Source organism: Falco peregrinus, chromosome 4, assembly GCF_023634155.1.
Source record: "Falco peregrinus isolate bFalPer1 chromosome 4, bFalPer1.pri, whole genome shotgun sequence".
In the NCBI taxonomy this organism is placed as follows: Eukaryota; Metazoa; Chordata; class Aves; order Falconiformes; family Falconidae; genus Falco; species Falco peregrinus.
The window spans coordinates 89,272,287-89,293,463 of NC_073724.1; the positions used below are offsets into that span (position 1 = coordinate 89,272,287).

A 21,177-nucleotide genomic window follows, 5' to 3' on the forward strand; every position below is an offset into this window, starting at 1 on the left:
TGAGACTTTTAAGATGCTACTGCGATGTAAAATTAGGAAACTGATCATGATAGCACCCCCCTCCCTCCTCATGCAGGCCCTCTGCCCCTTTCACGTAGTTAATAATCCTTTCACCCACCATTTTCCAAAGTGTTGTAGATTTGTTTGTCTTGTCTTATTTGAATTATAAGCTCTTCAGGGCAGAGAATTTGCCTTTATCTATTTTAGTAAAGTACAATGTAAATTTACTGCACTATATAAATATTTTCTAATAACAAGGGCAATAACAAGAATACTGTATTTACTTTACTGCAATACAGTATTTCCAGGCTTCAAGATACAATCAGAAACAACCCAAAGTCAACAATAAGACCAAAAGATTTGCAGAACCTTTGGCTGTGAAGCAGAAGCCATGAAGTCACTGTGTGAAACTTTGGTAAATTAGTTACTTATATTCATACATAGCAGTTGTTACTGCAGCAAAAATCCTTGCAAATTGGCCCTCTGGAAAATATAAAGCAGAATGTAACCAGTGTAAACCAGCAGAGCACTGCTTCACATGTGTATTATAAGGGTCACAAATGGCCTTCTAGTTACTTTTTAAACAAATGCAATGTTAATACTTTCACTGCACCATTATGAATAAAGCATTTGGCCTGTAGCTATGAATATGGTAACTGATGGGTTTTGACTTGTTTATATCATCATCCAGGAAACTTCTCTACCATGCTCTCCTGGGACTAAATCTTGACTTTGCCCCTTGAATGTGCAGAGGACATAGCCCATGTAGAGGGCACTGGGGTGCAGCAGCTTTTTTCAGCTTCCCCTGATGTAGCTCAATGGCCACCAGTCGATACCCTCCCTACAGTAGCACAGAGCTCTTCTGGCACACAGGAAGGAGAACAAGGCACCAGGGTCAGTGTCCATGCCTTTCTGGCACCACCCCTGCTCATGTTGTTAATGGTTTCTTTGCTCTTTTAAGGTCCAAAGTAAGAAATTAATCAAAGTAATCATGATGATGCAATGGGTTAAAATCATGGGAGTATGAACTGGTCTTGTTTATCCAGATGATACTATAGGAGGTGCAATGCAGACGCTGTAGAGAAAAAAGCCCTGTCCTTTGAATTTACAGTCTGAATAGAAAATGTTTTGTGAGACTGGTGTATTTCTGTCTAAAATATATGGTTTAATTTAGGAGGGCCCAGGTGACACTAGTGGCGTGTGATATATAAGTGGTAGGTTAATGACCTCTATGTACCTTCTTGCCTGAAGCTGAGAGCAACAGCAAGTGGAGCAGTTTGAATGAATCTCATTTATTATTCTTTTAATTGCCTGCTAATATTTCTTTCAGTAGGAAAGACTAATAGACCCCTTCTTTCTCCAAATGCCTTCCAAACTATCCAAAACTGCAGTTCAGCCAAAACAAATATGGGGTCTTCAGTTCTCTAGAAATGGAAGAGCAACTGGATGGGGATCCAGGAGATACTCATTCTTAATATAGCTCTGCAACAGACCTTGGGCAAGTAATTTAAACTGCCTATATGCCTTGATCCCCTACTCATGAAATGGTGTGATACTTTCTTTATCCCACACTTTATTAATCTTTCCTAGTCAGACTGTTTTTTTTTTATGGGGTATGTCCAGCACCACAGGACCATAACATGGACCTGCAGATAAGGCAGGATTGCATTAGGTCAAGGAATATTGTTTTTCCTAGTAAAAATCAAAACCCAAGCAGAAGAGAACAACAACAGCAGCGAGACAATGATCATAATTTCTTATGGAATCACTGTCTATCTGAACGTGGAGAAAAAAGCAAGTTTCCTTTAAAAGGACTTGCAATGAAATTCGCACTCTGTCAGGTGTAAATTACAGCCTGTATCTCATCTTGTTCTATCTACATCTCCTTTCTTAGTCATGCATAGCAGCAGCGTACAAAAATATTTCCTGCATGTGATCAAGCAAGTATGGGCACATAAGATACAAACAAAATATGAGACTTATATAAAAAAAAATGTTTACTGGTATCCTAAAAGAAAACTAAAAGTTTGTAATCATGCCATTTCTCAATCAGATAACTCATTTACTTGGGAATGCAATTGTGCTTGGGAACACAATTCAAATAAATCCATGAAATATGTTCTTTAGAAAGTTACAGGGAACTGAGGTAGCTAAACATAAAAGAAAAAAATAAACCAAACCAAACCAACCAAACAAAAAAAAAACCCAAAACAAAGCACCAACAAAAAACAGGAACATCATTATATTGTGCAATCACAGCTATAGTAGATCACTTAAATTGAGTCCTGATCATAATAGAGCTGTTCAGTGGAACAGCATGGGAGATATGCTTTTCATCTTCTTTTTCCTTGGTGTTTTACACAAGACCTTCTCAGTTTTACATGAGACCTTCTCATTACATATGCTTCATGACATCTAACAGATTACTCCAGGCAAATATCCATACACCATACTAAATGCTGCAGAAACCCAGTTTCATCTATGCTCATCTTTGCAACAGTGAGCTCCTCGCCAAGTCCCATGGGTTGGTGACACTGCAAATTGCACCACTAGCACACAGTGAAGCACCACCAAGTTCAGGAGGAGTCACCAGATGGAGTTGTAGCACATTTTTGTGTCAGTCCACATTCCAGGGTACAAACAAGACTTCAACCTTGGTAGAAATTCAATCTCATTAATCTTCTTTAGGACAACTGTGGCTAGGGGCTAAGGAAGCAGTGCATCCAGTTTAATTACATGGCCAGAAATGCCTGAGCTAGGAAATTCTGTCTTTTAGGTTGGCCATTTCCTTTCATTCAGGAATAGTTTTAAAAATCTTAATTGTTAAGCTATCTATACAAAGACTATGCCTAAGCCTTACTACTGATTAAACCTCCAAACGCTTATCAGTTGGTAAAGACTTTATATATGCCACAGCTCAGAGGAGAAGCAATAATTTCCTAGATGATAATCAACCCCCTTCGTTGGGCACTCAAGTTACAAATTTGCTTATTCAAATAGTGCACAAATCAAACAGCTTTGTATGGTTCTCAGTGAAAGAAAAGAGATACCATGCCTGCTATGAATGGCTACAGATCCTCTGAAGAACCCGCAGACAAGGTACCAGATTTCCCAGCACAGTTTTACCACTTTTCAGGATAAGGCAATCAAGCTTTGGCCCTTAGCTTCCTAGTAAGCAACATCTGGGCCAGTATATTCAGCTTAACTGAGATCCATGCACGTTTCTAAAAGCGCTTTAAAGGTGGAAAGATCCCTGCTTCATCTCATCTCTGTGGTACTAAGATTCACATATGCAGATCCATGACTGAGAATGGCCTGGCCTCTGTTAGCATTAATTGAAGCATATTAAGAGACTTGGCAGAAAAAAAATATCCAAATTTGAAATGTCAAGAGACAGATCCATCAAGTTTCACACCCTGTTGTTATAATATACCTTAATTACAGTTAATTAGGAGATACTGTTCCTGATGGAAGAGCATCTGACACAGTTTTTGTGGGTGATTAAACATAGAATAGAATCTGATGCATTTGTTGAATGTGGGATCTGTTTATTATGACTCTACAAGTCTATCTAGAGTATCATTCCTATTACATAGCAAAACGAAAGAAAGTCACAGGCCAAAAATATTTCCCTCGCCTCATGATGCTTTAATATTCTCTGCTGTCTTCTTAAATTTTCTGCTGTTGGCCCCTTAGGACTCTAGCACATGATCCAGCTGCCACTGAAGTTAATCAGAGACTTCTCAGTTGGTTCAGCTGAGCCACATCAGATCCCAAATGAACAGCAGATAGAGGAAAAGGCTGAGGGAAAACAAGTGTTACAGGATTGACCTCTGGAAAAACAATGCAGTTGGACACAATGTCAATGAGGCCTTCAATACCGTTTGTGAAAGAGTAATCTTTGATTTATTTAAGGAGTGCTATTAGCTGGAATCCTTTCCTCAAAATACAAAAAGTGAAAACCTAGACACGAGCTCAGCTTCTGCTGCTGTCAATAAGGCTTGCTCACACTCATTGATCTAAAGCTGTATATGACCCTGAGAATTGTTTTGCTGGGCTGCCTGAGATCATCGTTCATGCCTAGAACAGAAATGGCAGGATTGGTTTTATCACTGAAAAGTAAAGAGTGCATGTCTTCTGCCTGAAAGGTAACAAAATTAATATCTGTTAAGTAATTTTTTTCTGCAGTGGAAAAAAAAAAAAAAGGGCAGCATTATTGGCTAGATTACTTCTATTAGAAAGTCTTGTTTTTCACAGACTCTATGCACACTGGTTTCCTAAACACTCATTTACTCTGAACTGCAACAATTGTGATAAATCATCTTTAGTGCAACTACATGCTTTCGGCAAAGATTTTTTATTTTTATTTATTTATTTTTAAAAGCAAACCCACTCTTTTAATATATTTTTCCATTTCTAGTGATGGATTTTATCTTTGGTATGTGATCCAGCTATTTAACTACCTCTCACCACTTCTCCCATGAATTGTTTATACAGCAACTTGGCAGCATAATTTGCATATCACAGGAAAGATCCCATTACATGTTCCCAGAGGTGCGGTTTCGCCAGCTTTATCACTTTCTGCCACCTATGCATATCCCTGAAACAGAGTGTCTGGTTAATCCAGAAAGGCACTTCTTGGCTGCCAATAGTAATTAAACATTAATGGTGCAGTTACAAAATTTTCAGTCACTCAAAACTTATCTCCCCATTGTCTTTGATAAATATAATACCTAAAAAAGATATTTATCTTTTCATGCAAAGTTTTCTGCTGCAGGAAGATCACAGAGCATTACCTTTACTGTGTTCTTTTCAGCTGTTGCAGACTTGACCTAAAATAGTTAGACATGGAACAAATGCACAAAGAAAGAAAAGCTGAAAAGAAGGGAAATGAGCTTAGAAACAGAGTAACTCAATATACCACAGAAAAGCTGGAGAAGACTTGGGGCTGGACACAGCATTTGCTCTTCACACTCTTATTAGGTGACTGAAGAGAACAATGGCTCTAACTACAGGTTTCTTGGTGATTAAAAGCCCATGTTTGGGTGTATTCCAGATTATTCTTCACCCATTGTATGAAACATAAAGAAATGACAGCAGCATAACTTTTGCTGAGAGGAACACTTACTCCAAGAGCACTCTAACCACACCAAAGCATACAACTGCTGGGGATCAGGGGACAGAAATTAAAGGGAAGCTGGATCCACACCACAGTCAAACACCAATGAATTTCCTTGCACAAAGCATTGCTGCCTTTAGATGTTTTCCCAATAAGCAGACAAACAGTCCTGTGCCTTCAAATAGTCATCCAACATACATTTCAGGGGAACAAACATTGCAGGTACTAAATCTTGCTACCTTTGATTGTTCCTGCGCAAACCTGCCTTGCAGTGAAAGACTACACCCCTGAAATTTCAGAAATGCAAACTCAGTTTGGGTGAAATTTGGAGTCTGAGATCTAGAGTAGACTTCCTAACAAAAACAGCCTTCTCAGAAAGTACCCCCAGCAACCACAGCAGCACCCCTCAGTTGCACACAGTGAAATAGCTGCCCTAGCACCTTTCTCTCTAGCAATGACAAACCCACAAAATCCCTAACGCTGCAGAAGGCTAGAAGGGAGAGAATGTGTTGATTCACTGACAGAACTAAGGGGCTATTGAATCAGCAGCCTTTGAGTCACAAAGCCAACCTCAGTGAACAGTGATTGAAACTTGTTATATCTTCCCATAGCTCAAGAGCACGTTATATAGCACATTAGCCAGCAGCCACAGTGACAGAGCAAAAGGCAAATTAAGCACAGCTGTCCCCTCAAGTCCAGGGATAGCCTGGTGGGCATGAAGGAAAATCTGAGCTGTTCCTGCCTGTTTAAGAGCATTTAGTTTTTGAGCCTGTCAGCATGATTCCTTTTTGAACGCATTGTGTTTACTGACATGCCACCCTGACATTTTGGTTTAGTAGTACAAAAAAAAATCCCAAATCAAACTAAGAGGTAAGGTTATAAAATCAAATGTGATGTTTCCTGCATGTTAAAAGAAGTATTGCTTCCACAGAGACCTGGAAGCTTGAACTGCTGCAGCGCTGTGCCTGTACACGAAAACCAAAAAATGGAACTGACCTGGGTTTCATGGTTCAAGCGTGCCGTGGCAGAGATCCTGGCACTACTTCCAAATTCAACGCTCAGATAAACACAGTCGTAGTTTCTTGAAGTGGATGCTTTTAATGCAATCTGAAAAGGGTGAGAGAAAGGGCATATTCCTGAAGCCTATATTTCTTAGGTAGAAATAATTCTGCCTGGAGAAGCTCGGCTCGTGTGACTTTTTGCTATTAAGACTGTACAGGAGAGAGGGAGCGTCTTTGAGTTCACATACTTAATGCTCAGTGGTGTGTCTACAGGGTGGCAGGAAATAAACAGCAGCGAGGAGGGGTTAACCAGAGACCTGCTGGCTAAAATCTATGCGCCTGGAAACAGAAGGGAGAAGGCTCCAAGGTCAGATATAATTTAACTGTTTCTAAAAGGGGGATCAGCCACAAAGCTACCAGGCACAAAGATGCCCATCACAACATGTTCCCACTTTCCATCACCCCCCTAAATCTAGACAAGCAGCAGTGTGCATGTCATGTCAGTCTTTCTGAACTGATCTAGAATATCTTCCTAGTCTGCAAATCAAGCACCACTGCAAAGCACCTGTACAGTAGAACGAGAACAAGAGGAGAGAAAGATAAGCCACCTACGCATGGATCTCCATCAGAATACCTAAAACTCCTCAATTGCACCTCAACATGTATCCTCCATCGTATTTCCTAAGACAGCTGTGCGCCTTTTGGAGAAATGCCACCATCCTGTCATAACTGCATTAAGGGAACATCCACGCAGAAGGTCAGATGCAAGTAAAACTGTCTCTGAGTCAGATCTGGGATGGCAGAAAATCCCTTTACTTGGAGCCTGTCGACCAAAATTTCACCACTGCTCCAATAGATTTCCCCTTTCTTCACAACTGACGCAGCAGGCAGGAAAGAGAAGCGTTTGCTGAAGCCATCAGCAGTGGATGCAGACATTGGTCTCAAGTCGGGCATTGAGCACAGCATAAGTCAGAAAGTCCACACATGGGGAGGGCTTGAGAGAAGGAGGGAGAGCACTTGTCTATTATGCTTGGAAATGGGCAGAGGAAGAATGGGCAAAGCTATGCTTTAGAAGAGCTTGTTCAGCTGCAAGATGTAAAGGATACAGCAGACATTTTCCAGAAGATCTGTCACAAGCACTGACACTGGCAGAAATCAGATACGGTTGAAGACAATTTGCTAACAGTCTTCTCACTAATTTTTCTCAGAGAAAGACCTGGGGTACTGTCCCCCTTCCAAAAAAGCCTCAAACTCTGTAACAGAATTACTGGACAACAGTATTGAGGAAACACCCGTTGTAATGGTGAAACATACTGTAAAGCATAATGTAGTACTGTGGTTGCATACATTTTTTGCGTACAGAGTATTTATAGATGCTAACCCAGGCATTTTCATATCTCTAGGTATTTATGCTTGCAAAATGAAATGGCATTTTTCATCCCATCTTGACTGGAAGAGAGAATACATTTAGGTTATAAATTGTTTAGAATTACTTGTTAATGCTATCAGGTTTTCTGTATCTGCTTGTAGGAGGGACAGAAGGGAGATGGATAATGCTTTACACATAAAATCATAGAGGAGAAAACCAGAAAGCAAGCTTTGTTTTCAACATGTTTAAACTGTTCAAAATGACAGGAATCGGTTGCCTTGGAAGCAGATCTGCAGCTGAATGAAACCTTTCACCTGTCCAACATATGAAATATTTATTATCTGAGGGTGACTAGAGATTAAATAAAGCCAGACATACAAGCAGAAAGCAGACTCCGGCTCATCACCTCCATGAATTTCACAGGTCCTGTGGTAGCCAGATTAGATTTTGCCAGAGAGAGAGGAAAGTGAGCTCAATTGCAGTATTGAGTCTAAGGAGAAATAAAACAAGAGGAAAGCAATGCCTTAACTTTATATTCAATTTAACCAGGTTACTGAAGCACAATCCTGATGCTCCTCCTAGACTGTGTTTAGTAAGGCTGGAAAACGTTGTAATTTCCAATTAGAGAGAAGAACACACTCTCTCTTTAGATAATTACTTTTCCTATAGATTATTCTTGACCACTTTTTTCCCCATAAAAATTGCCCGGTGCTTTTGTCTTGTAGAAGTTGTGGTTTGTTCCCGCTACCCCCCCCCCCCCCCCCCCCCCCTTTTGTGTGGGTTGGAATTAATTTATAATAGGGCTGAAACTTGGCAGAGATCCAGACACAATGATCTGAAAAATGTTCATACTAAAATTCAGTGATGGGATTCCGTGTTTATTTTACCTCAGAGCCTCCCTGAGAATTTGGTCCTGCAAAAAGGAGCATAGTTGATGCGCAAGTGGGTATGTAATCCAGTTTGCTTTATTTTTCAGGAAAAAGACTTTAGACATTTCTGTTGCTGCAGACACAACCCCCAGTATGAACAAAAGCCATACCCATTATTTAAGAAAGTGATATTTTTGCATAGCTGCTTTCAGCAGTGAATCATGCTTTGAAAGAACCTTGACGTTTTTGCCTTTTATTACATTTATTTTTTTCTCGAAAAATATGGATTTCCAAGGCCTTTGGCATCCTTGCTATTGCTAAACAGCTTTAACGCTTGCATTCAATAGGTGTTGAAATTAGCTAATTAAGCTAAGAGGTAAAAATAAAGACTAAAGTCCATTGTCACCACATCCTAAATTGTACCACAATATAGTATTTCTGCTAAGTCTGTGTGTGTGTGTGTGTGTGTGTGTGTGTGTGTGTGTGTGTGAAGCAACTGAAAAGTTGTAGAGAGTTAACACACAACACCAAAATATGATCGCTCCTTTCAGTTCATGCCACTTCCTTATCACACTCTACTTGGCAATTGCATGAAGATTTTAGCAGTAAATACTGGATCAGATAACATCATTTCGAGTCAGGATTGCAGGCTTTTGAGTGCTGCACAGAACTGGTCCTGCCCTAACAATTAAGATGGAAGTGAGGTATGAACAAGATGGGAAGGTGAGGAGGGGAGGAAGAAGAGAGCAAGAAAAGAAGCAATACTGTATCTGAACAATGCCATTGTACAAACTGCACCACCACGGTCCAAAACCCATGCATACAGTCCTGGAAAATGGGGATTCCTGGCTTCACAGTGGCAGGTAACATTTATCTCTAGTCTCTTTCACAACACAACAGACCTTAAAATATTAACCAGTCCTCTGTTCCAGTTATGCTGTTCTGGCACTAGTCCTTAATAAAGTGTGTCTCTGATCCTAGGCAGAAGCATTTCCCCATCCCCAGCACATAACACTTACTTATACGCTCAGGATAGCAGGGTTTTTCTAGACTCTGCCTTCATTTTTATTGCTTCTGTGCAAACTACTTCTTCCATGTCTGTTACAGTCCCTTCACCATCTCACAGAGGGCTGTGCTTATGCTTTGCCAAGTTTGCCAGAGAGAGGTTGCTAGGCTCCAAGTGTACCAAAAAGTGCAGAACGTGCCTTCTTTCCTTCCTTTCCATATGCCTGGAATACCCCCCTCCTTTCCCACCGTGGTACATCAAGTACCTTCCCTTTCTTTCAGAAAGCTGAGAATCCATCTGTTCGGCAAAGCGCTCCATCTGCAACAACAGCGAGTCCAGTGATGTGCTGCCAATATTTCAACAAAGGGCTCCTCTAAACCCATTCCCCTGTGTCGGTAACACAGCCCACGTCCCCAGGGCGGGGATGCTCGCAGACAGGAGGCGTGTGGGACTGGCAGACTCTATTAATTTGGTTTTCCCGTTTCAACAAAATGCTTTCCCATATCCAAGGAAAGAGGCAGCAGCATTTGGCAAACACATTTCTGTTACGTGCCTTCTACCAGAAATGTTCATACTTTGGTCTTGAGAAGAAAAGGGGGAAAAAAAGCACCACTTCGTTGAGAGAGTTGCAGCGTGTGGACCTGGAAAAAGTACAAGGGATGAAGATGGTAGGGAGGGATTTGAATCCCTTTCAGGGACTGCTGAGGACCGTATCTGTGTCAGGCAAATTAGGGAAAGGGCACCAGATACAGGGAAGGAAATTGTGCCATATTTTCCTTTCAGCATGATGCTAGCAAAAGGCTGAGCTTTGCAAACATGACTGGTATGTCTGAGGACAGGGGTGAGGGAAGAGGGTTCAACAGTTAAGGCAGGCAGTTTTTCAGAAGGCAAGTGTACAGCACTTTTGCCATTCATGCTTCTGTATCAGGCCTGCATACATATAATACAGTGTATAAATACATATATGTATATATGCATGTGTATATAAATGTATGTGTATTAGTTGCTTTTAAAAACTTTGGCTACTGCATTTGCTTCATATGTTACCCTGTCTCAGGCATTTTAGAAGTCCAGACTTGATAGCTATCCGTATGTGATTTATACAGGAGTTGATACATTGCCGGCCAAGATGCTTTTACTGCATGTACTTTGGATCACCCACTTTTTCTGTTGCTGTTCATAAGTTGCACAGCATAGGTTTATGACAAGTTGCAATCACATATAAGTGGCCAGCTGTTAAATTACATTAAACTCCCAAAGTTTTCAAAGGTGACAGTGTAATTAATTTGCTATTTTTTAAATCTGTAATTTCTTAAATCCTTTGAGGGTTGCCTAAAAAATCAGAAGAACTCTCTGCACTGGAACACATAACCTACACCAACTCTCCTATCTTGATGTGCTTTTTAAATTGTATGTAAGCGAAATAACAAAAACCTTGGACTCGACAATTCAGTATATCCTTCAGCAGATGAGTTTTGCTGGTTTTGAAGAATTTAGAACACAAGTCAGTGGTTGCCATCATGTAGTTTAGCTTGATAGCATTAATCTATAATACATGCACAAATTATCACACTAAATAATCTGTATGTACATGTCAGGAAGCAATTTAAAGAAACGTTTTTTGGTTTTGTCTATTTTGGCTGCCACATAGACAGCGGTGTCGAGTCTCTTACCTAAAGATGCAGGCAGCACTAAAGCATCTGTCCTATAACAAGTTCTTTCACAGACAAATACTGATCCTTATCTAGCAAAGCACAGCAGCACATTTTGGAGCTCACCCATCTATAGCAAACCACTTCAAAAATGTTTATGTTTAAAGTATTTGTTGAATAGGCAGACATTAAGCCAGTGCTCAGTTGGTCTGTTGAACTGGGGTCTGTCTTAGGCTTCCACAAGGAGATCTTCAGTGCTCAGGGGTGCCCTGCACAGCCACCAAGATGGATCCAGCACCTCAGGTCCTCTACAAAGTCGGTCTAAGGAAGTTGCTATATGAAAGATAACAAAAGGCAAGTACAGGCCAAATCTGAACATCGCTGGGAACTTTCCCACCAAGCCAGGCAAGACAAAAGCTTTTGAAATGGAGGGCTGATATGGCCCAGGAGGACTGCAGCACTGCTGACCTAAGGCACAAACATACACAGTTCAGAAATCCTACTGGCTGAACTGGTAATGCAGGACAGCATGCATGGGACAAAAAGATCATTATTTCCCTTTTGTAGACAATACAATGAAGTGCAGACAAGAGAAGACCCGCTAAAGGAAAGCTATGACAGGGCTTTGAAATTAATCCAGATCTGCTGAATTCTAGTATGATTCTCCAACCATCAGACCAGTATTGCTCCCGACTTTAAAATATGCATTCAAAGCATAATTAAAGTAATTTATATGCCCATCATGTTAGCCAGGCAAGGAATTAAAAACACTTTGCAAGTAATTGTCCAAGTTATTTGTCACAATGGAGATGAGCTGAAACAGTGAAGGTGGTGCAGGGTGCTCATCACTCACAAGAGCATTTTCCTCTTCCAAATAGCTGTAAGTTAATTGCCTTCTCATTTTTCTCTATCTTCTTCAAAATCTCTTAAAATCCCAGTAACACATCCATCCCAGTTTCACTTAGTTTTGATCTTGGCAAAGTATCTTATCAGTCTTCTCCCTACAGTGTGCTCCTAAAGCGATTGAATGGCTTGGAAAGCCAGTTTGTTTTCCCAGGCTGTAATCTGTACAGGTCTTACCTGATTAAAAGCATGTGAACAAGAACGCAACATCCCATACAAAAAGCTCACCTTGCTTTTCAGAAAGAAAAGCTTCTGCCCTTCCTAATGTATGAACAGCAGAAACACAAAGCTACCATCCTTGACTTGAAAACAGAGGGGTTGTGTTGGGCCGTAAGTGGTCTAGTATGTTTGCGACAGGGATGGCTTACACCATGCCATGACTTTGAAACATTCTGTATTTTCAGTCTTGTGAGGAGATATCCATCATATAAGCAAAGTTGGAAACTTAGAGAAACCAGCTCCGTTGTGTTTTTTCTAGCATTCCCATTTCAAGTCTCCTCTTCTAGCTGTGCCTGTTGTTGTGCCACTTTTTGGCCTCAGTGCACCATGTCTTCACTAATCTCTTCTCTCCTTAGATGCCGCAACCCTCTGCTGGAATGAAACCCAGTGATCTAGTCATGAGATTCTGCTGGGCCACTACTGCGACATCTCCCTTTGCAAACATTGCTTGCAAAGAGGAGAGCAGATGCCATCCAAATGCATGAGTGGAAGTATCTTGTACTAAAATTCTGCAGTGATCATGCTAGTCTGATCCTTTAAGCCGACCACAAACCTGCAAACTGAGAACATAAGTGATGCTGATAGGAGCAAGTCAGTAAGACAAGAAATATCCCAGCGTGAGCTCTGCCAACTAAAGAGTGTCGAACTTCTCTCCTCCCTTCCTCTCTCTGAGAAAAGACCTATTTCCCAGAGGATGGATCTGTTTCCAAAAGCACATATTAGCACTGAAGCTAGACGCCAACACTGCATGCAATTAAAGTGCTGGCTGCAGCACAATTTCATCTCCAACACACACCTGAAGGACCCATCCTCCTTTTCTATAGTCTTTGAATGTCCCATCACTCCAATGCTGTATCTTTCAGTCAAGCCTACATAAACTGTTTCCTAAAAAACACAGGCACGTATGTGCACACATGCACATAACTAACAGACCAACCAACCAACTACCCAGGAAGCTAACACTGTATATTTGTAGTCTTCAGCTTGTTCAGTACCCTATTTCAAATTATCTTTCTTCAAATATTTTCTTCACATTCCGTCAAACTTTCTTACTACTTCAATGCTGTGTACAGCTGCTTCTTCATGAGTCATTTTTGTTGCTCAGTTAACTATCACATTAATCAGGTAAATGTGTCTCCCTAGTATATCTAACAATTGCTTATTAAATCAGGTCTCCAATACTGTTGAAAAATAATTAAAAACCTGTTTCCAATAAACAAGCTATAAAGGCATTAAGGACAAAATAGTGTGTAGGAAATGTATTGGAAACACAGGGACAGAAAATTCTGACCAGGCATAGGCTGAACAGAATTAGCTGAATACCAAATTAATTGCTGGTAGTTCAGGCAAATAGTAAAAAGAAAGTTATAAATACTCACTTCAAATTAACAATGAATTTATTATGGCTGAACACAAGCTCCTTTTTTGTTGCTTCCTACAAACAGTCATGCAAAGCAAATTCGAAGCTTGTACACTCCATGATTTGCTTCCAGAATAGGAGGTGTAATTGATATGGGATTTACACAGCTTGACAAAGCAAGGGAAGCCAGGCTCCCAAAATCCTTTGGAGCCAGCACACAAAGGTAATTAAACAAACCAGTGAAGGAACTAGCTCCCTGCACCTTCTTTAGTTAGCACCATGCACAAGGATACCTAATTACAGTTTGTCAGCAGTTGAGGTGATGAGAGAAATCTGCCATCAGGCAATTCAAACAAGTATAAACTAGAGATAATAACACTTTCATTGGAAGAACAAGAGACTGAATTTGTCCAGTAAATTATTCACTTTGCTTTAATTGCTACACACAGAGTGAAATGACACAGTGATCTCAGTGACCAGATAAAATATGTCACCTTCTCCCCACCCAGTGAACCATGCAGCACTGAACAGATGAGTTGCCTTACCCTGCCTACATTAGAAGAGAACAACTGGAAAAGGTTTAAAATTCAGTGTGTAAATTGAGCGATTTTAAATCAGCTCCAAGTCAATTACCCCATCTCCAAGTCAGTCACTGACAGTAGAGGCAACTTAGCAATAATAAGTATTTATATATTTTGTAATTCTTCTATATGTGTTTAGTTAGGATAGTGGTAGTTAATCTACAGTTCCGCTTAATTGAATATTGTTAAAATTATACTTTAAGCATCATCTCGTATCTTGCTAGCACAATTGCAATCTATAGCTCTCCATCTCACATCAATCACTAATTTGCTGTCTGCCAGTGTAATTTCACGCTATAAAGCATTCATCTTTAACAAGTCAAGGTGTGCCAAGTGCTCCTAGCACCACAGTGACCACTCACCCTGGTGAAACTGTGGCCCCAGAATGAAGAAGCAGTGGCTGCTTTCCTCCTGAAAGCAATGGGGTTGGACCCCAGAAGGAATCCCATGGCATGTGACAGAAGCCATATAAATATATTCTATACATATATTCTTGGAAGGGTATTCCTAAAGCATGAGCAGAAAAAAGGGGGAAAAGCCCACACTCACTATAGCTGAACCCCCCCCTTCCTCTAGAAGGCATACGTTCCTTGTAAAATAGTGGAAAGAAAAGGGAAAGGAGGACAGCCTGACAAGGAAGCTGTGGACAGAATTGAAGTATTTATCTTGAATTTGTATCTGAGTGCTCTTCATGCATTACAGTAAGGCTTAGCCCTGCATTACAACTTAATTGTCACTCTGGGCAGCATCAATTTCCAAGCCACAGTGAGTGTTAAATTAGACCTTTTTTCCTAAGTATTGTTTTATTTCTGCACTTCACATGTAAAGATTCTCCTTGCTGACTTCTGGATAATCCTAGCCTCTTTGGAAGGCATGCATATATGTAAGCATTATTTAAACAAACCTAGCATATGCTTGTATGTAAGCATGTGATTGCATCTCTTCTGAAGTTTGCTATTCAATAATATGGGGGGAAACCTTTCAAAGGGGACCTAAATCCATTGCTTTTGGAAATCCCTTATGTCCTAAAGATGAATAAGAGCCAAATGTCATCTGTCATAACCTGCAAGACCTTCAGAATATTTTAATTCTGTGCAATGGTTATTTAGAAATTAAAGCATATAGGTACTTAGAATATTAGACGCTTCTAAACAATAATTAATGTCACCTATTTCTGCTCAAAAAGCAGGTAGAGGAAAAAGTATTGAAAATGAAATTATTTAAAGCAGTCCTTGTTCAAGAGTAAACTATGTGTGTAAAACATCAACATTTTTATCATGAAAATGATTCAGAAAAGCTTCATGGAAGAAGACAAATTGTTCCAATCTCTCCAAAATTACAGTCTTGGCTGCTCACAGTTAAACTATACAAAACATTTCGTTTTGTGAAGCCAAAGCTTTATTCCTCAAAAGCTTTATTCAGTAGCCAAGAAAGTCAATGCTCAGAAAGAAAGCAAGAGTGAAACTTAACCAATCTGGTCACAATTATTCAATCATCTTTTATAAGCTTAGAATTATCTGTATATGGTACTGATAAACAGACCTTGCTGGCTAAGTAAATAATACTGATGAAATCCATTTGGCCTTTACTGTACATGTTTCTCGTAAGGACCATCAGTTTTCACAAGATTTTTTCCTTCTGCCCAGGAAAGCGGAACTGTGCAAGACCTGTCTTAAATGAAAAAAATCACTAGTTATAAAAACAGATGTTTCAATAATAACCACAGGATGATGTGGTAGGCAGAAATAACCATGTCCAGTATTTATGTTAAACTACTCTGGTTCTGTGCTAGTTTCTACTCTTGTTTTTCAGAGAAGGACACAAACATTTATTCAGATGCAACTAGCCTTAGAACAAAATGTAGAATTCCTTTGCAGTTTAAACTTTTTGACCATTATTCACTTCCCAGGTTGTTTTATATCTAAAAGCAGTATTACTGGAGTGCCTCTCCTGACTGCAATCCAGCTGAATCTACAGAATTTAGGAAGTTTCAGCATTTTCTCTCCCTTGATGAGACATGTTTGTCCTATTTCCAGACTTTTACTACAAGAACATATCTATTGATGTCCATTGTGCTGATTTTGGCTGCAATAGAGCTACTTCATAGTAGCTCATATGGTGTTAGGGTTTTGATTTGTAACCAAAACTATGTTGATAACATACAGATGTTTTAGTTATTGCTGAGTAGAGCTTGCACAGAATCAAGACGTTTTCTGTTTCTCACGCTGCCCTGCCAATAAGTAGGCTGTGGGTGCATAAGGAGTTGGGAGAGGAACACACCCAGGACAGCTGACCCCAACTGACCAAAGGAATATCCTACATCATATAGTGCCATGCTTAGCAACAAAAGCTTGGGGGAAGAAGAAGGAAGGAGGGACACTTATTTGTAACAGTATTTGTCTTCCCAGGTCATCGTTATGCCTGATGAAGCCCTGCTTTCCTGGAGATGGCTGAACACCTGCCTGATGATGGGAAGTAATGAAAAGAATCATAGAATCATCTAGGCTGGAACAGATTTTTAAGAAAATCAAATGCAACCATTAACTCAGTACTGCCAAGTCCACCACTAAACCATGTCCCTAAGCACCACATCTACATGTCTTTTAAATACCTCCAGGGCTGGTGACCCGGGCAGCCTGTTCCAATGCTTGACAATCCTTGCAGTGAATGAATTTTTCCTAACTAAAATCTAAATTACCTAAATCTAATCTCCAATCTGAACCTCCCCTGGCCCAACTTGAGGCCGTTTCCTCTTGCCCTGTCACTTGTTACCTGGGAGAACCCCACCTGCCTACACCCCCCTGTCAGGCAGCTGTAGAGAGCGATAAGGTCTCCCTGAGCCTCCTCCTCTCCAGGTTGAACACCCCCAGTTCCCTCAGCCGCTCCTCACCAGACTTGTGCTCCAGACCCTTCACCAGCTCCGCTGCCCGTCTCTGGACACGCTCCAGCACCTCAGTGTCTGTCTTACAGTGAGGGGCCCAACACTGAACACAGGATTCGAGGTGCGGCCTCACCAGTGCCCGGTACAGGGGGACGGTCACTGCCCTGGTCCTGCTGTTTCTGATACCAGCCAGGATGCTGCTGGCCTTCTTGGCTACCTGGGCACACTGCTGGCTCATGTTCAGTTGGCTGTTGACCAATACCCTCGGGTCCTTTTCCACCAGGCAGCTTCCCAGCCATTCTTCCCCAAGCCTGTAGCATTGCCTGGGTTTGTTGTGACCCAAGTATGACCCAATTCCTTGCTTTGCTTGCATATGTAGCTTTTGCTTTATCTATTAAACTGTCTTTATCTCAGCCCAGAATTTTCTGGCTTTTACTCTCCTGATTCTGTCACCCATCCTACTGCAGGGTAGTGGGTGAGTAGTGGTGTGGGGCTTAGCTGCCAGCCCAAGTTAAAACACAACATCTGTATAAAACCTGGTGTCTGTATTCCATGCATACATATTCATATTCCACCATTTTCTGTAACATGCTATAAAACATATTGCGTACTGGCTAAGAGATCATCCTTCCATGGTGTAAGAAATTCTGACATGCAAGGATTGTTTAATCAGCCTAAACTGGGCCAAATTTATTTGCCATAATATTAAACGTTTTGTTGAACTGCAAAGAGAATTTCAGTTCGTAAGATATTTCATGTTGAACTTGTTTAAAAAGTTTGTAAATTCTCTAGCTTAAAATTTAAAATAATATTTCAAACAGAAATATATAACTTGTTAATTTGCAAAACCACATCTGGGATACTTCATTGGAAAATTGCTTAAGACATAGTTATATTTCAGACAGCAGCAGTTTAATTGTCAGGTTTTGACTGACAATTAAAAAAACCCCAGGTTTTAGAAATTGTAACTTTAATAAATTGCCAAAGAAAATCTTCTTTGGCAAAGGTACTGCAAAAGCACATTGTACAGAAGATATACTTCCACTAAGATGCAGATTAATAGAATAAGCAAGAAGAGATGTTTATATTTATATGGAAAAGTAGATCTATCTGTGGCAATAATAACATTTATTAGACTTGAGCTTATTTTCAGCATGACTGCAGGCATGTTTTAATATTCCAAACAACCACAGAATGCTTTTATTTGCTTTGTTCATTAAAAAAAAAAAAAAAAGACAGAAGAAAACACCACAAATGTGTATTATTCATGGATACAGATATCTCAGCTCATAAAAGCAGTGAGCTCTCAGCACATATTTTCTACCTAGTATTATAAACCAAATGTATGAAATGCATGGTTCCAGAGAAAAGTACATGATTTTGCAGTTCACTGAATCCTTTCTTTAACAACCTTTCCGTTTCTCATTTGTGTAAGCAAATGAGAGAAAACCCAGTAGTTTCTGAAAACACACAGAACATTTCAACTTTATTTAAGAGTCAGATGAAAACAGCAAACTAGAGAAAAAGAACAGCATTTATATTAGCACAGAGCCACAGGCTCGAGGGCACCTTTGGCAGTCGTTTGGTGCAATCCCTTGCTCTAAGAGAGGCTAACTTACATCTGGTTGCTCAAGACTGTCAGGTTTTATTACCTCCAAGAATGGACAGTTCACAGCCTCTCTGTGCAACCTGCTCCAACACTTGACTACATTACTATGACTTTTTATTTTCCTAATATCCAGCTGGGATTTCCCATGTTGCAACTTGTGTCCATTCCCTCTCCCATAATCTTCCCTTAACAAGAAACATCTGGTTTCATCTTCCTTATATCCCCATTAGAAAGCTGAAGATGCATTTAGATCCTGAAGATAACATTTAGATCTTTCCTCAAAATTCCTTTCCTACGGCCAAACAGACTCAGTTGTCTTAGTTTCATCTTGTATATCGTGTTCCATCAACACTCAAGAAATCTCTGCAGTGTTCATTATAAAGCCAAAACATACAGGTGATGTCCAAATACTAGCCAAGCCAGCTGACAGATTATTATCTATTTCAAAGGGCTTTTGATCAAGTCCTTGTTCTATATGTGCATTTGAATGAACAATAAGAAAAGCAGGAGGAGGAGAAAGATCAATTATATCACAGAGCTGTTTAGTTTGGGTATCTCTGTTTTCTGTTTAAAAGATTTTTCATCAAAATTCATAACTGGAACTTAAGTGTCTTAATTCTTATTATATCAGATGTTATACACTGATGATTTCAGAAATTAGTATCAATGTCCTGATAGATAATTTGGTTTAAAATGAAACGGTACATTACACCTATCTGTTCTACAGAAGGAGTGGAAATCTTTAGATTTAATTTGCTGAGTCGCTTGTTCTTTCCTGGGTACTGCACCCAGTGACCAAGGGACACTGTGTACAATAGCTGGTAAGTGGCAGAGAACACATTGGCGCATTGCTAGCAAAACACTGATTGCTGAATTCTTATTAAACTTCAAATGTTTATTATGTCTTAACTTTCAGCTTTCAGCACTGGAATTCATCTATACCTCTGTGTGCCTTTATTCTTTGGACATTTCATGATTTCCCTTGAGAATATATGGAAAAAGAAGTTGTTTATACACACATCAGATCCAGAAATTGATTCACTTTCTCAACAGAAGCATGAACTAATAGGACACTGAAATTTTGAATCACATATTCTGTGGCTTTAAGGCAAGCTGATAAAGTCGTAAAAGGAAGCTCCCTAGAGACACTGAAACCCAGCAAAGCATATTAGAGCATATTTTCTGAATAATTTCTTATTTTTTGTCCAATACAATATATATTTTGAGTCAAACTTAGAATAATGTGATCAGTTCTGTCATCATCACATAGTGATTTGACTGCATTTTAAAAAGTCAGCCATCAGAAAGGGGATTTGCAAGCATTTCTTCAAAAACAACACAAAGCCTTCCACCACCAAGCAGACTCCATGATTCATTGTTCCCATTCCCTTGAAGCAAGAAGTGCACTTACTAGCTATTAGACATGAAGTGGCTCTAAGTCATTAGTATTTCACTTTTTCAAGGACCTTTTTTTCTTTTTCCCAGCCAGCAACATTTGCTGTGTGACAGACATCTGCAAGAAATGCGAACATATACAAAAATCCAGCTTTCTGACAACTCATGCTAAATTACTAACTTGAAGTTTCAATTTAAGGTTGCTGCTGAATGCAGCAAAGACAAAGCACAAATAAAGGCAAACCTCTGTCCTAGAGATCATATTAGACACAAGTAAAACATGCTACTGTCAAAGCAGCTTTTACTAATTATTTCTTGAATTTGCTGCAACTTCTGCAATAATGTGATGGAGTGAAAATTTTACTAATAGAAGGATTTGAAGGTCTCCTGTAAAAAGGAGTAGGTTCTTCTGTAATTTTGATACGTTTAGATACAATGAAGGATAAAAAGTGGATTTATTTGAATTTTAGGAAATAGAGCGTCTGGCACTTGAAACATGGAAATTAAAATGGAAAAGGTGCACTTCGCTTTCTAGCACTCTTCCTGGATTATGTGGACAAGAAGATCTCATAAACATCCAGATCAAACAGGAGATAAGACCTTGAAAGTAAGGAAGTAAAATCTTAATGTGGTTTCTCAGGAAGAGAGCTTCCAGTCAAAGAGAAAGGTCTCAGAAGGCTGAGAAATGTAATTGCAGTACTTGCATCTTTGGTAGGCTTGTAATGAAGCATATCCTTAGCTTGTAATATGTTGTAATGAACATATCCTTAGGCCTTTAGAAGCTCTTAAGACCTTTTTTAGTTAAGGCCCCAAGAACTTAAACTTTTTTTGAAACAACTGGCTTTACAGGAAAGCTCACCAGGGAACACAAAACCCTCCATCCTTTGTGTAGACAGAGCTTGTAATCTGACACACTAAGAGCATGCCAAGGTAAGTCAGAGCAGGAGTAGGCTCAGAAAGATTACTTACCAGAGGGAGAATGCGAACCAGAACCATGGCACTGGATGACATAAGACAAAACGGCAAGAAGAAATAAATTTGTGAGTTAAAAATGCAGAGATTAGAGCAGAGGCTCTCCAAACAAATGAGTTCACCCATGCCAGAGGTATGGAGGGAGGATCCTATGTCCTGTGGGAGTTCAGCTGAAAGATGGAGTGGGAGGAGGAGAAATCTCAAATGAGATGTAAGAATGATAAGAGAGGGAGGACACAAC

General features: G+C 39.9%; 1 protein-coding gene across 4 annotated transcripts in view; it reads right to left on the bottom strand.

The window, feature by feature from the left end:
- ENOX1 (ecto-NOX disulfide-thiol exchanger 1) overlaps nucleotides 1–21,177 on the bottom strand; it is a 369,755-nt gene that overhangs the window by 147,507 nt on the left and 201,071 nt on the right. Inside the window, exon 4 of one of the 4 annotated variants that reach the window (XM_055803032.1) lies at nucleotides 6,116–6,226. The exons of the other annotated variants lie outside the window; for them this stretch is intronic. The gene's annotated coding sequence lies outside the window, so the exon portion shown is untranslated. The remainder of the gene's footprint in view (nucleotides 1–6,115; nucleotides 6,227–21,177) is intronic. 4 annotated transcript variants of the gene reach the window in all.